General features: G+C 42.1%; 1 long non-coding RNA gene across 1 annotated transcript; it reads right to left on the reverse strand.

Annotated features, from left to right (window-relative positions):
* Window positions 1–9887: 9887 nt before the first annotated feature.
* LOC114158340 (uncharacterized) lies at window positions 9888–12217 on the reverse strand. Its single transcript, XR_003598397.1, has 3 exons — window positions 12106–12217; window positions 11421–11505; window positions 9888–10433 (listed from the first exon to the last, which is right to left on the reverse strand). It is a non-coding gene; the product is annotated as an uncharacterized LOC114158340 (long non-coding RNA).
* Window positions 12218–14784: the final 2567 nt, after the last annotated feature.

Raw genomic sequence — 14784 nt, forward strand, 5'->3', positions numbered from 1 at the left:
GTTGCTCCCCATCTCGGCGCCTGTACGTTGGGGTTTACCCCGGTGAACGAGAGGGTAGCATCCCTCCGCCTACGGGTGGGGGGACGGGTTCTGACTGTCGTTTGTGCTTACGGGCCGAACGACAGTTCAGATTACCCACCCTTTTTGGAGTCCTTAGAGGGGGTACTGGAGAGTGCTCCTCCTGGGGACTCCCTTGTTCTGCTGGGGGACTTCAACACTCACGTGGGCAACGACAGTGAGACCTGGAGGGGCGTGGTTGGGAGGAACGGCCCGCCCGACCTGAACTCGAGCGGTGTTCTGTTGCTGGACTTCTGTGCTCGCCATGGATTGTCCATAACGAACACCATGTTCAAGCATAAGGGTGTCCATATGTGCACTTGGCACCAGGACACCCTAGGCCGCAGTTCGATGATCGACTTTGTCATCGTTTCATCGGATCTGCGGCCGTATGTCTTGGACACTCGGGTGAAGAGAGGTGCGGAGCTGTCCACTGACCACTACCTGGTGGTGAGTTGGCTCCGGTGGTGGGGGCGAAAGCCGGTCAGACCTGGCAGGCCCAAACGTGTTGTGAGGGTCTGCTGGGAACGTCTGGCGGAATCCCCTGTGAGACGGAGCTTTAACTCCCATCTCCGGCAAAACTTCGAACACGTCCCGGGGGAGGTGGGGGACATGGAGTCTGAGTGGACCGTGTTCCGTGCCTCCATTGTCGAGGCGGCCGATCAGAGCTGTGGCCGCAAGGTTGTCGGTGCCTGTCGCGGCGGTAACCCTCGAACCCGTTGGTGGACACCTTCGGTGAGGGATGCCGTCAGGCTGAAGAAGGAGTCCTATCGGGCCTTTTTGGCCTGTGGGACTCCGGAAGCAGCTGATGGGTACCGGCGGGCGAAGCGGCATGCGGCTCGGGCGGTTGCTGAGGCAAAAACTCGGGCGTGGGAGGAGTTTGGAGAGGCCATGGAGAAAGACTTCCGCACGGTTTCGAGGCGATTCTGGTCCACCATCCGGCGTCTCAGGGGGGGGAAGCGGTGCAGCACCAACACTGTTTATAGTGGGGATGGTGTGCTGCTGACCTCTACTCGGGACGTTGTGGGCCGGTGGGCAGAGTACTTCGAAGACCTCCTCAGTCCCACCAACATGCCTTCCACTGAGGAAGCGGAGCCTGGGGACTCTGGGTTGGGCTCTCCAATCTCTGGGGGCGAGGTCGCCGAGGTGGTTAAAAAGCTCCTCGGTGGCAAGGCCCCGGGGGTGGATGAGATCCGCCCGGAGTTCCTTAAGGCTCTGGATGTTGTAGGGTTGTGTTGGTTGACGCGACTCTGCAATATCGCATGGACATCGGGGGCAGTTCCCCTGGATTGGCAGACTGGGGTGGTGGTCCCCCTGTTCAAAAAGGGGGACCGGAGGGTGTGCTCCAATTATAGAGGGGTCACACTCTTAAGCCTCCCTGGCAAGGTCTATTCAGGGGTCCTGGAGAGGAGGGTCCGTCGGATAGTCGAACCTCGGATTCAGGAAGAGCAGTGTGGTTTTCGTCCTGGTCGTGGAACACTGGACCAGCTCTACACCCTCAGCAGGGTCCTGGAGGGTGCATGGGAGTTCGCCCAACCAGTCTACATGTGTTTTGTGGACTTGGAGAAGGTGTTCGACCGTGTCCCTCGGGGAGCCCTGTGGGGGGTTCTCCGGGAGTATGGGGTACCGGGCCCTTTGATACGGGCTGTCAGGTCCCTGTATGACCGGTGTCAGAGTCTGGTCCGCATTGCCGGCAGTAAGTCGGGCTCGTTTCCGGTGAGAGTTGGACTCCGCCAGGGCTGCCCTTTGTCACCGATTCTGTTCATCACTTTCATGGACAGAATTTCTAGGCGCAGCCAAGGTGTTGAGGGGATCCGATTTGGTGGCCTTAGGATCTCATCTCTGCTTTTCGCAGACGATGTGGTCCTTTTGGCTTCATCAGATCGTGATCTGCAGCTCTCGCTGGATCGGTTCGCAGCCGAGTGTGAAGCGGCCGGGATGGGGATCAGTGCCTCCAAATCCGAGGCCATGGTCTTGAGCCGGAAAAGGGTAGAGTGCCTTCTCCGGGTCAGGGGGGGTGTCCTGCCCCAAGTGGAGGAGTTTAAGTATCTCGGGATCTTGTTCACGAATGGGGGAAGAGGGGAGTGGGAGGTCGACAGGCGGATTGGCGCAGCGTCTGTTGTCAAGCGGGCGCTGTACCGGTCCGTCGTGGTGAAGAGAGAGCTGAGCCAAAAAGCGAAGCTCTCGATTTACCGGTCGATCTACGTTCCCACCCTCATCTATGGTCATGAGCTTTGGGTCATGACCGAAAGAACGAGATCGCGGATACAAGCGGCCGAAATGGGTTTTCTCCGTAGGGTGGCTGGGCTCTCCCTTAGAGATAGGGTGAGAAGCTCAGTCATCCGGGAGGGACTCAGAGTAGAGCCGCTGCTCCTTCACATCGAGAGGAGCCAGTTGAGGTGGCTTGGGCATCTGGTCAGGATGCCTCCTGGACGCCTCCCTGGTGAGGTGTTCCGGGCACGTCCCACCGGGAGGAGGCCCCGGGGAAGACCCAGGACACGCTGGAGGGACTATGTCTCTCGGCTGGCCTGGGAACGCCTCGGGATTCCCCCGGAGGAGCTAGAAGAAGTGGCTGGGGAGAGGGAAGTCTGGGCCTCCCTTCTGAAGCTGCTACCCCCGCGACCCGACCTCGGACAAGCGGAAGAAGATGGATGGATGGATGGATGGATGTGTTCAGACGATTACTTATTAATAACCATTGCAAAATAAACATCAAACCTAAAGAGATGACAGTAACGTAATGGCTGAATGTTCTGTTCTTTATATGGGAAATGTTTGCATGTGTTTTGGCGTTGAATGCCATCGATTACTCTGTTTTAAACTGTAATGGTGAGGTTTGAAATCCAAACTGCAATTTAAAACAGTAGCAAATATTTAGATTACATACAGGTCCTTGTCTCTCTTTTAGGCACAATAAATAAGTCATTTTTAGGATGTATATTTCAATGTTTTTGTGTAATTTGTTTAGGAGTTAGCAGCTCTAATTCAGCCGTAGAAATTTTTTTCCTAAAATACTTTCAAATGATAATTGTTATATATGCATATGTTGCTTGTCACTGTGGTTTCTTGGTTTTGTTTTTTCTCTTTCTGCAGGTTTAGAGGCAGACATCTCTGCCTCTATGTCTCATCCTTTCGTTTTAAAAACATCTTCCCCACATTTCTCCCTTTTTCGTCTTTCAATTCTAAGTGCTACACTGCTCGACAGGACACGTTTAAATATATATATTTGTAATTATATTTTCTACAACAGCTAAAGGTTATTCAGGGACACCCTTGGGCTCCAAAGGTTGGCCTGGTTAACTTACTCCATGTCACATGTGATGATTATTACAATTATCCCTTTTAGCCATAGGTTTTTCTGCAATTATTTTTGCAAATATTAATGTCAATATGTCAATGCTCCAATTTACCTCCCGTCAGTCTGTCGCTGCACGCCAAATATTAGCCATCTGGGAAGACAGCGTGTGTGGAGCCGATCTATCTGATCTGTGTACTAAGGAGCTGATTACAGATGATGTTTGATGGACAGGTTCCTGAAGCTTTCATGAGATGGAATTTCCATAACTCATTATCCTGCAGGTTTAATAACTGTAATCATATTAATCCTTGGATTACAGTCGCATCAATCAAACACATTTATATTTAAAGGATGTAGGATTCCTGCCAACAGGTGTTTAGTGGTTTTTCTGATGGATGGCTTCAAGTCTGGTTCATTTGCCTTCTGTCAGTGACGGGAGGCAAAAAAAATGGAGCCTGTCAAAGAAATGATGTAAGAAAAAGTTGTTACAGTGTCAGATTGAACATAGTGCAGCTTGTTACATGCAAGTCCGGCATTACTTGGAGCAGTCAGTAACGGCGTAATGGAGCGGTTTTGTCAAAACCGTTTAGCTATTTTTCCAATTACAGAGCAAAGTTAATCAATTTATTGAAAGATGTAAAATTAGTTTCTTTCAAAACAAAGTGAACACAACAATGAGATTTTTAAAGGTATTAACTGCAGTTAAGACACGAAGTTTTACATACACCAAATAAAGACTTTTTTTCTCACTGTCTGAAATGCATATTTCCCACACGTTTGAACCGAAAGTAATCCACACAACTGAACCGCCATTTTGGTAGGGAAGCGCAACGCAAAAATATAGATAAAAAGAAAGTACTCAAAAACAGTAATAGTTTTAATGTACTTATATTGTTAATAAATTAAACAAAAGCAAGACGAGAGCTAGTTCTAAGCTTGTGGCTTGTTTTCTGTTGTCAAAGCAACTCCATAGCAACTGTCATGACAGTTAGTTACAGATACCTACCAAGATGGCTGTCAGCTATTAAGTTTGCAGAAGTGTGACATCACATAAGATAGTTATGTGTTAATTCTTGTTTTAATTGTTCTGAATTTCCAAAATTATTTCTACAATAATGAGGAACGGTTTATGGTTAATCTGCAGAGACGAAGAAGGGACTCAGGTAACCAGTGGATAACTATCCACGGCGTCACGAGGGGGGAAAATCCAAAAGCCAGGTCTAGGGTTTTTACAGGGAAACTTCCAAGGCGTCACGAGGAATCACCCGAGAGAGAGAGAGAGGCAACAAGAATCGATTACTAGAAGGTCTTCTAAGGAAAACACAGAGCGCTAACTCGGAGGGCTCAGAGTACCATTACTGGCAAACACTCAGGCGACAAGGTTCTGGCAGTCTGCTCCTCCTCTTAAGCTCCAGAATGAGTGGGTGATGAGTCAGAAGGCACGCCCCTCCAGGTATGCAGCCTCTAACACCATCTGGTGGATAAAGGATGAAGCAGCAGGGGAACAGAGAAAAAAAAACCACAAAGAAAACCAAAAGACTTAGACTTAGACTGACTTTATTGTCATTTTGCATGCACAGGGTGTATACAGAACGAAATTTCGTTGCATACGGCTCAGGACAGGACAAAAACCCCGATTCCCAACATTTTCAAGCTTACTCATGTTTCTTGCATGTTGAAAGCTTGTCTTTAATTACGTTCCTTATGCTGATTTGTTACTTTTTAAACTGGCATGCTGGGCAGTAAGTTGTGTGACATTTAAGCAGGTAAGAGTGGTCCATTTGGGGTTAATGTGGTCCGCACTCTCAAGCACAAACATGTCGGTATCCGGGATGTCTGGTTGTCAATTTACCACAGATCTGCTGCAAGCTGAGTGGTTAAGTTAGTTAAAGATGCTGCTTTGATGCGAAGCAAGGTACTAGAGGGGGGTCACAGACCGAAGAGGTTCTGTGGGTGTGGGCTAGACGGTGTTTTACTGGCAGAACATGACTTCACTGGCTGAGGATTTTCTTTATTATGGTAACCATTTACTGCAACCAACACTAAAACTAAGGCTGTCACACTCACCAGGATAAAAATAACTTGTTGCTAGATGGCAAAAATACTACACCAGCCAGCTATTCACCCTACAGCTATTTGTCCTGTCCCTACAGACAGCTAAGTCAAACTGTCAAACTTAGTAGTTTGACTTAGCTGTCAAACATCCTCATTTCTATCAATTCCTGTAGCAGCTAGCAGCTAACGCTAATGTTGGCTTGCATTTAGAAAGTGCAGATTAGCTTACAGTCGTGAATATTCCGAAAATTCCAAAAGACAATATTTTGACTGAAGGAAAATGAAAAGAGCTTTTATACAGTAGATGATGTCGGTAGGTTGAGAATTAAATCAGATTATGTGTTTTATAAAGCTGACAATCCCGAATAATTTCAGTCCCTTGTTGAAATTAGAACCGGCAAAAACGTTGTCATAAAAAAAGACAAGCTTCTTAATTTTTAGACATCACCACAAAACACTTAGACTCTGATAAAAGTTTTGCCTTAATTACAGTGACTTGAATAATATCCACCAAAAGGTAACATTTGTAACTCCCCTTTGAAACACAAAGGCATTTTAAATACAAATGTCTTACATGATTTGGTTTAATTGAAACAACAACAAAAAAAGATTAAACTGCTGCAGCCAAAATATTTTGATGACTATGGGAAATTGTAAGTGGCCTGTCCCTGCACAGTTCTTTATCAAGTTCTATACAAGTACAGAAAGCTAGTTGCTCCAATTATGAATGTTTGTTCTGCTATCGCTAAAGCCAACATGGTATTTAGAAGAAGCTAAGGCTAATTGCTAGATTTTTTCAAATTATACCTGCCTGTGAAAAACTACAACCCTCAAGCACCAATTTAATTGTTCTACAACGCCCTTAAATATTGTATTTATGTTTATACCTTGTTCTCTACTGCCAGGGTTTTAATTTGTTCCTGTTAGTTTCCTGTTTTAAATAAAGTTATTGGGGGGGGGGAAGAGAGAGAAAGAGAGAGAGAACGTGAAAACTGTGGCATAAACAGTTTTCAAAATAAGAACGTGAACATCTAACTACTTTAACAAATTCTTCGCAGATGACACCAAAACATCAACAAAGATGTCAAACATTCAACTAAATGAAAGCTTACAAAATAGCTAAATAATTCATGCTTCAGAATTTATCTGAGAAAACTGATTTAGGGGAACTTAAGTGTGTTAAATATTTTTAAAAGATAGCAACGGTGCAAAACTAAATTAGCTCTGCTATTAGCGTATCGGCAGCAGTGTGCCCACCCACTACTGGCCACGCCCAACTGGAGGTTTGAGAAGACACAGCACACACGCAAAAAAACACAGAAAAGTAGTACAGTTGGAAGCAATAGTAGCTTCTGTAGTATCATCTAGGAAAGAAACAGCTAAATAGATGAACTCTGAGCCAGTTTTCAAAACTGAAAGACACAAAATACAGTTAGCAGCAGGAAAATCTCAGCCAGTAACTCTGTCTGGGAGAAAAACGGAGTTTGTTCTGTTAGCTATTGAAAGAGAACATCAGGTTGTTGGCAGCTGACGCTTGTCTGTGTCGCACATGGCACACACAATTTAGAGACAGGCTCCTGTCGTTAGGTCATGAATAACAACTCACTTATGCCATTAGAAAAGTTTTATACAAATTTTAGTATTAAAGTGTAATTAGTTTAATGGCCTCATTTAAAATGTACATTTTTATAATTTATAATCTCATGTATTTATTTAATGCCCAATATGTCATTATGCAGACCAGGTAAATAGTTGCTCTTTTCTGAGAAAAGCTGAATGTATAAACGACCCGATTATCTGAAATAACAAGACGTAACTTTTAAAAACCGCACCCTGAAATAAAATGTCGCTTAGAATTTATTGCATGAGCATGAATGAATCGAACTTTTTAATTCGCAGTGGCAACGCATTTCAGCTGTGCCCTTGCTAACCTGACCAACCCTTATTTAATGAGCTCCTTTATTGGGGCAGCTTTGAAGTCTCAGTTTCTACACAGCCTTCTTGGTCCAAACAGCAAAACCCTCCCAGATCCAGATCAGAATTTTCTCCAGCAGCAATAATCTGTGACAAAATCAAATTTACTTGCTGCCGTTTTCAGCATGTCAGACGATGACATCAAAACAGTTTTCAAATCGCTGAATAGTCTGGAGTGATCACAAATTTGCAGATCTTCATGATCATTTGAGGCATGAATGTCAAATTGAGGATATTAATGATTTATTTGAACTGTCTATTTTCTCCTGACTGTACAACACTTAACTGCAAGTATTTTTTTTTGTTGAAAAATCTAGTGCGAATATTCAAATTCAACGGGATTTTGTTTAATCCACAACAAGGCCAAAAATGTTTTAAGATGAATACATACCTTCACCTGAATGTTTTCAAAAGTAGAGCTAAATGTTCTGGAATCTTGTGAAATTGTACTAGGCCAGGGATTAATGGTGTCTTGTTAGTGATTCCAACTGAAAACTTGTGGATATACTGAAACAGTCTTCCTCAGTTTGAAGAAAGAAACATCAAGACTGTTGGAACAGCAGCGTCATTGTCCAGTGAATCTTGTCACAATGGGCTGAGGAGGTGCAAAGTCAAATCTTACCACACTACCAGTTCAACATTTAACACCTTTGCACTAAATTTTACTTTTCAGCAAACTGACCACCTGGCCAAGCCGATGTCTTCCAGACAAAGGTGATATACTCAAAGGAGAAAACGATTCACCTATTGCGTCAATGTTTTAAGGAGTCAATGTGAGACTTTTCATTCTTCACACCCTAACCAGACTGCCGGGCATGGTGGTGGCGACCAGAGTCATAGCTGCGTCTCCATTACAAAATGTGAGCAAAACTTTGTCGATGTTCCGCTATTGTCAAAAAAAATCACAACTTCGCAATTGGGGTGGCTCCACTAAGTAGGAAACGTAATTTAAATCACACTTGAATGACTTTGTTCACACGATAAGTTACATACAACTCATAAATATTTTTTTTTTCAGTTCTTGTAGTTAAATAAGTCATTAAACTTGCCGCGCCATCATCCTCCTGCCACTTCCTGCCGTCCTCTTCGATGTTGTCCGCCAGTAATAACATCTGGTTGTCGATCACGTAACTCCCGTCAGATTCAAATAAAGTGCAATTTTGCAAAATGTACTAAATTTGATAAAGCCAAAAACCTTTTATCAGCAAACCCGAGTTTGTTTGTTTTTTAAATTGCTAATTTATTTTTGTCGTTCCAATCTGCGCAATTCTACAGTCAATGGAAACTCAACTGGATGGAACAAGCAGCTACCTTATTCCTTCAAAATAAACTTCTGTGTCCAATATCAAGGGAACGTGAAGCCAAGAACTTCTTTACAGTTATTTAACTTTTCATTCAGTACAAAAATGAATTGGATTAAACTGGAATATCCTAATCTCAGCGCTCATTGTGATACCGGCTATGACGGAAAGGCAGGTCTTGCCTACAACATGGAGAACATGCCACTGAAAACGCCTTAATATAAATAATTTGTTGCATTTTTCTTGGGAACCGTGAGTGTGTGTGGTCCAACAGCACATCAGCTAAAGCAACATAAAGCGCCGGCGATGCCTTCTCCCTATCCCCCCGCCCCGCTGCTTCTCTCTGGTCCCCAACTCGTTTGTAAAACATTGCGATAATCGTAGGGGGTTCTGCAGAGGATAAAGAATCCGTCTGCCCGTTGTTTCAACCTTTCTTTTCCTCCCCGCTGCGTTCTGTACACGCCGCTGCCACCGCTCTGACAGCGAGTGTGTTTCCAACCCAACTGTCAGGGTAGATTGGCAGGCGGAAAAGGTGTTCGCGTGTGGAGGCGTGTGTGTGTGTGTGTGTGTGTGTGAAAGAGAGCAAGGGTAGATATAGGATACAGCAGAATGATTGGCAGGTTAGTGCCTCAGAGTGGCAAAGGACTGTCATCCCTGTAGATGGGATGGCCTAGTTGGTTTCTACCACTGATGCAAATTTGTCATTTATTCACAGTTTTTCTGTTCTTCTACTTAAATACTGTCATAGTCACAGCTTCTAATGGAATAACTGACACTGATTGATATGTGAAATGTATGATATATTGTTTTTAGTGTGTCACTTTGATTCTAGAGCTACGTTTACCTCTAATGACATTTAAAAGCGTCCAATGTTTAAGTGCTGAAGACTTTAAATAATAGTGGAATGAACAGGAATAAATCCATAAACATTTAGTCACAAAAACCTGTTTGTTTTGGCCATCAAGCATATTCTAAGTAAAGATTAATCATTTGAACACTGAATGCAGGTTAGTTAAATTGGGCATAATTGGCTATGTCCAATGGCTATGTCTAGAATATTACTGGTATAGATTTACATTTATAAAATAAATGTTGAATATTGTGAAAAAGTTCAATATCTTCAGCCAGCCGTTTTGAACAGTGAAACTCAAATTATATACAATCACCACACAGAGTGAAATATTTCAATTTTCTGTGTACTTTTAATGATTCTCTACAGAGTCAAACTAAGACCAAGAAGTCAAATTATTCTTTCCTCCAACGTGACAAAACTTAGAATGAGGAGTCATTACTTTTGAGAACACACTGAAGCCCTATTATGCAATAAATGGTTGTGATTTTCTATTTAATAAAGCAATTCTAAAAGTGAAAGATATATATTTTTTTATTTAATGCCATTTTGTTTCTAATGACATGCTTCAAAGCATCGCTGTTTGATGGTAAAGGCTTCAGTGAACATTTCTGATAAATGAAATATTTCTTTTTCACATAGCTCCGTATTCAAGAGAATGCTACAAGAAAAACAAGGCAATGTAAAAGTCCAAAAACTAGAAAACGTGCTTGTGCAGGTTATCTGTTCTCGGTAACAGATTACAACCTTGAATTCTCGTCGCTCTGCCTTTAGATGAACTGAAATGCATCCAAATTCTGCTGCTTCTCCTGCAGTCTCTCATTTTCTCACCAGCATGTTGTCTGTCGAGGCGCTTCTCTCTCCCTCTTTCCGTCTCTCATCCACGCCTCCCTCTCTCCTGGTTCAGAATAAAAACCAGTCGTCATTTACTGTTCAATCCCATCGGTGAAATGTTTTATTTTGGGTGTCTATTAGAACTGTGATTGTTGTTAACTATGTTAAATTAAATTTAACGGACTACAGTGCCATTTATACATGTATTCATACTTACTGAACTTAATATGATGACATGATGTATATTTGCTATGATTGAGATGAAAGCCAAAGGCGGACATTTTCAGCAAATACTTTGCCCCCATGGTTTTCTCAAGGTAATGAAGGTTTAACACACACAGACATGCAAACACACGCCCACCCCCACTAGTCATCTCGTGACATAGAGAAAGCAAAAAGTGTTTTCTCAAAATTAACTCAAGAACATCTAGGGTTTCCAGCCTGGCGGGCCACCAGGCTTTACTTGTGCCCCCATCAGGTTAAGCATTGCTTACTTTTTTAAGTTTCTTTAAAATGTTTGCATTATTTAAGACTTTATAGTTGGTGTTCAGGTATTAATCTTCCAATATATTAATAAGACATACTTATCAAGTGATATTAACAAATTTCTTTGAACTCAAAAACACCGCTGGATGAATGACTGCCCTAATCCCCAACCACCAGGCTTAGCAAGTTTTCTGGGGGGGAAAACCTTGAAACCGTTAGCGAAAAAGTATTTGCGAAAAACAAGAAATTAACTCGTTATCTGGAGAAAACCATTGAAAAAAAGCGTGCGTTCTTTTCCTTCTACTCAACTGTAAAGTTTCTAAATCGTCTCAGTCCATCCATTTTCAAACAGAAACTTTTCCGAGCATAAAATATGTCAGAACCTGCTACTACTTGCCATAATAGAAGTCATAATATCTTGCTGTGTGTGTAAAAGTTTTAGTTGGGTTCACATCTAACTAAGTGAGGGCATTAAAAAACGTCCTACAACCTATGTAAGGAAACCTTAAGCCCTGTTGGGGGGGAAAGGTCGTTTATTTTGTTGGAGACTTAAAAATCCACTCACCATTTTTTTCTTCCGCTTCATCCAGGATCATATTTCAGTCCACGGATGCAGAGCGCTCCGGTGTCTTCAGCGGAGCAATTCCTCGCTGTGAAGAAGCGAGATAAGGAAATTTTAAATTTTTATTATGTCATTATCCGAGCGGCGAACCTTGAGCTGCTCCCCCAGCCGGTTGGAGAGGACGGCCATGAATAATGCTAATGCTATGTAAACAGATTGGGAAACAGGCTGAGGGAGGGAATATGGGAATCTGCAAGTAAATGTTGACTTTGAGAAATCGAGACAATTTATGGTGTTTAATGGATTAAATTGGATCAAACTAGATCGGGAATATGCGTGTGTGTGTGTTTGTTTTAATAAATGCAACGTATTTGAAACAGTGATGCCTGGAAAAAATAACCCCCAACACCCTGCGGTACATTTAATGCTTAAAAAAAGAGCATTTTTCTACTTCTAAAAACCACAAATAATTAAATATTTTCCTAAAATTGCCCGTCATACGTGTCCATTAAACCAGGTTTTCCCAAACTGTTCCGTGTCCAGATTGTCTAAACAGCATTAGCTTCTTGGTAGGGAAGCTAACCTACAGATAATGCTACCTAACATGTACAGAAACAAAAACGTTTAGAATATTTTATTCAATATGCAATAATTATTACATTCGTTTAGCATAAATACTGACTCATACCTGCTGATTTTAGCCGGCCAGGAGCTCTTTGGGGTGTTTTTGCAGGAGAAAGGTTAATTTTATTGTCAAAACAAGTGTCGGTTTTACATTTGCTAGTGACGCTAGCTTGAGGAGCAAAGCAGCTTAACGAACCGACTGGCAGCCAATCAGAGATGCGCATGGCAAAAAACATTTACATATATTACTTTTACTCATGTTTAATAATAATAATAATTGGAAAGCATAGCATTTTATACTAAATACGTATATTACATTTTTTGATTTTATTTTTCTTTCAGCTTTCTGAGGCCCGCCTAGCGCCCCCTGGTGGAAGTTTATTAATACGTCGGCAAACCCACTTTTCAATAACACTGTGTGCTGCATTTTGGGGAAAAACACACCTTTTATGTTGCTTCTCAAAACTGAGTTTTTTTTTTTTTTTAGCCTTTAAGTGTTTCCTGACAGTGAGCCATAAAATTGTTCCAGCAGTGGGGGTCGAGCTGTGTGTCAGACATTGGGTCCAAACAGCAGGCAGGTTCTGTACAGCGGGTGGTGTGGAGGTGAAGGGTTTTAAAGGCTGCTTCACCAGCCTCCTGGAGTTATTTAAATTACTGAGCTTACCTGTAAACGATTAGGGTGGAAGAGGCTTAAGGCAGACAAGAACCATCACAGTCTGAATATAGAAAGGGTGCTGTGGAATTCATTTGAACTTTCCTTTTGATGTGAATATTTATATAAGTCCTCAAAAATGTGTTTAAGACACGAGAGCATGTCAAATGTCCATGTTAGAGCTCTTTACGTGTCAACATTTTCAGACGTTTCCTGTTCATTTCCTTGTAACTATTCAATGCTGTGTATGAAAGCGATGTACAAATAAAGTTATTATTGTTATTATTACGTTGAGCAGAGATATAAGTCACAATAATATAACTGAATGCGTTTCATAATAAATACCTAAATATAAACATATACAAAAATGTATATATTTATGCCACATGTTCAAGCACACAAACATTTATGAATATTTAGTACAAAAAATAATTCCCAAATAAAGAATACATATATCTACTTTTTTTTTTTTTACATACTTGTTAAAACTATCACTGTGTTATGAAACTTGTGACAGTATAATTTGTGGGGGGAGGGAAATGAGCTCATCTATCCTCTCCCAGCGCTATCTGCAGTAGTAAACCGCTCGGTCAGAAACAACCAATCAGAGCCAGGGGGAGGGTCTTGGCGTTGTCAATCACGCTAAAATTGCGAAAGTATGAACAAGTACGATAGCTAAAATGACAGATTCCTATCTTGCAAGACATTGTTGTCTTGTTTTTTATTATTATTGCTGATTTGTTCAAAATAAAGAAATGGTAACTGACTTGCTACTTGTGTTGCGAATGCTAAGGCTACTTAGCATAGCCATCGATGTCAGCGGGTAAACGGTGTTCCTTAACAGTAAGTTGTTTCTCCACCACTAGCACATCTAGCAGCGCAGATATGAGTACGATTGGCAACGCTAAGACCCTCCTCCTGGCTCCGATTGGTTGATTTGACTTGTTGCGTTGCATTTCTTTAGAAGGCAATAGCAGCTCAGGGACAGGATGCATGAGCTTTATTCTTTCACAAATTATCTGTCTCATATTATACTTTCACAATATAGTGACAGTTTTAAATACGTAAAAAAAAAAAAAGTTTAAATTACAAAACATTCCTACTGAAGTTCTAAAAGGAGAATTGGTATGTTATGTACCCTTCATGAATAAATATAGGAGCGATGACATCCACTGTACCTACTGATAAGGAAGCTGAATAGATACAGCTAAAAAATATTTTATTTCCCACAAATACAGCCTATTTCTGTATTATTCATTGATTATGCCCTGTTGTTTGATGTTTATTAGATTTAGTTTTGTTAATGCTCCACCATTAACATAATACCTTTTTACATAATTGGGCCACAAACTTTGGTATAGTATAGGCAACTTATTGCTACTGGCTCGACCACATTTAAAAGGTTCTTACCTGATTCGTAGAGTAAGGCGATGACTGTCATCAGGGTCAGTTGAGGGCAACAGAAACTAAGGTAGGCCTTTTAAAAGCACTTCTATACACAAACACAATGGAGCTCTATACAGTATACCTGACAAAAAATAAATAATTAAATAAGAGGGGACTGGGGATATTCTGCTTTCTTCACTGAATAAATCTACTCCAATTAAAGGTAGGACTTTTTAACAATTTTTTTTTCAATCTGAGAATGAAAAAAGAAAAGAACAGATGAAGCTCTTTATAAAATCTCTGCCAACACATGTCGCCGGGCCCTATAATTTCCAAAAGCACATTTGAGTTTCACTACAACGTTATGAAACAGGTTCCACGACTATCTCCCTGGCCACGAACGGTGCTAATCCACCCATTAGACTGATACTCTTAAAGAGTTCGTCCGCAAGTCATTACGGCTGCCATTTTGAAACTAAATCCCACAACCTGAGTCACCGGCGTGTCATTGTATGAGCACCTGCTCTTCCCACGTCTGTCGCCTGTCACTCTCTGCTGATTGGCAGCTTGTATTCTGGAGGCGAGCCACAAAACCGCCGCCTCAGCAGGCGCCTGGGGGGGCCTGGCTGAGCCGATATGATTTATGTAGGCGCTGATTGTGTCACTTGCTCTGCAAATTGATTGTGTCACTCTGTCCTGTAAACC

Source organism: Xiphophorus couchianus, chromosome 15 (genome assembly GCF_001444195.1).
Source record: "Xiphophorus couchianus chromosome 15, X_couchianus-1.0, whole genome shotgun sequence".
Taxonomy (NCBI): Eukaryota; Metazoa; Chordata; class Actinopteri; order Cyprinodontiformes; family Poeciliidae; genus Xiphophorus; species Xiphophorus couchianus.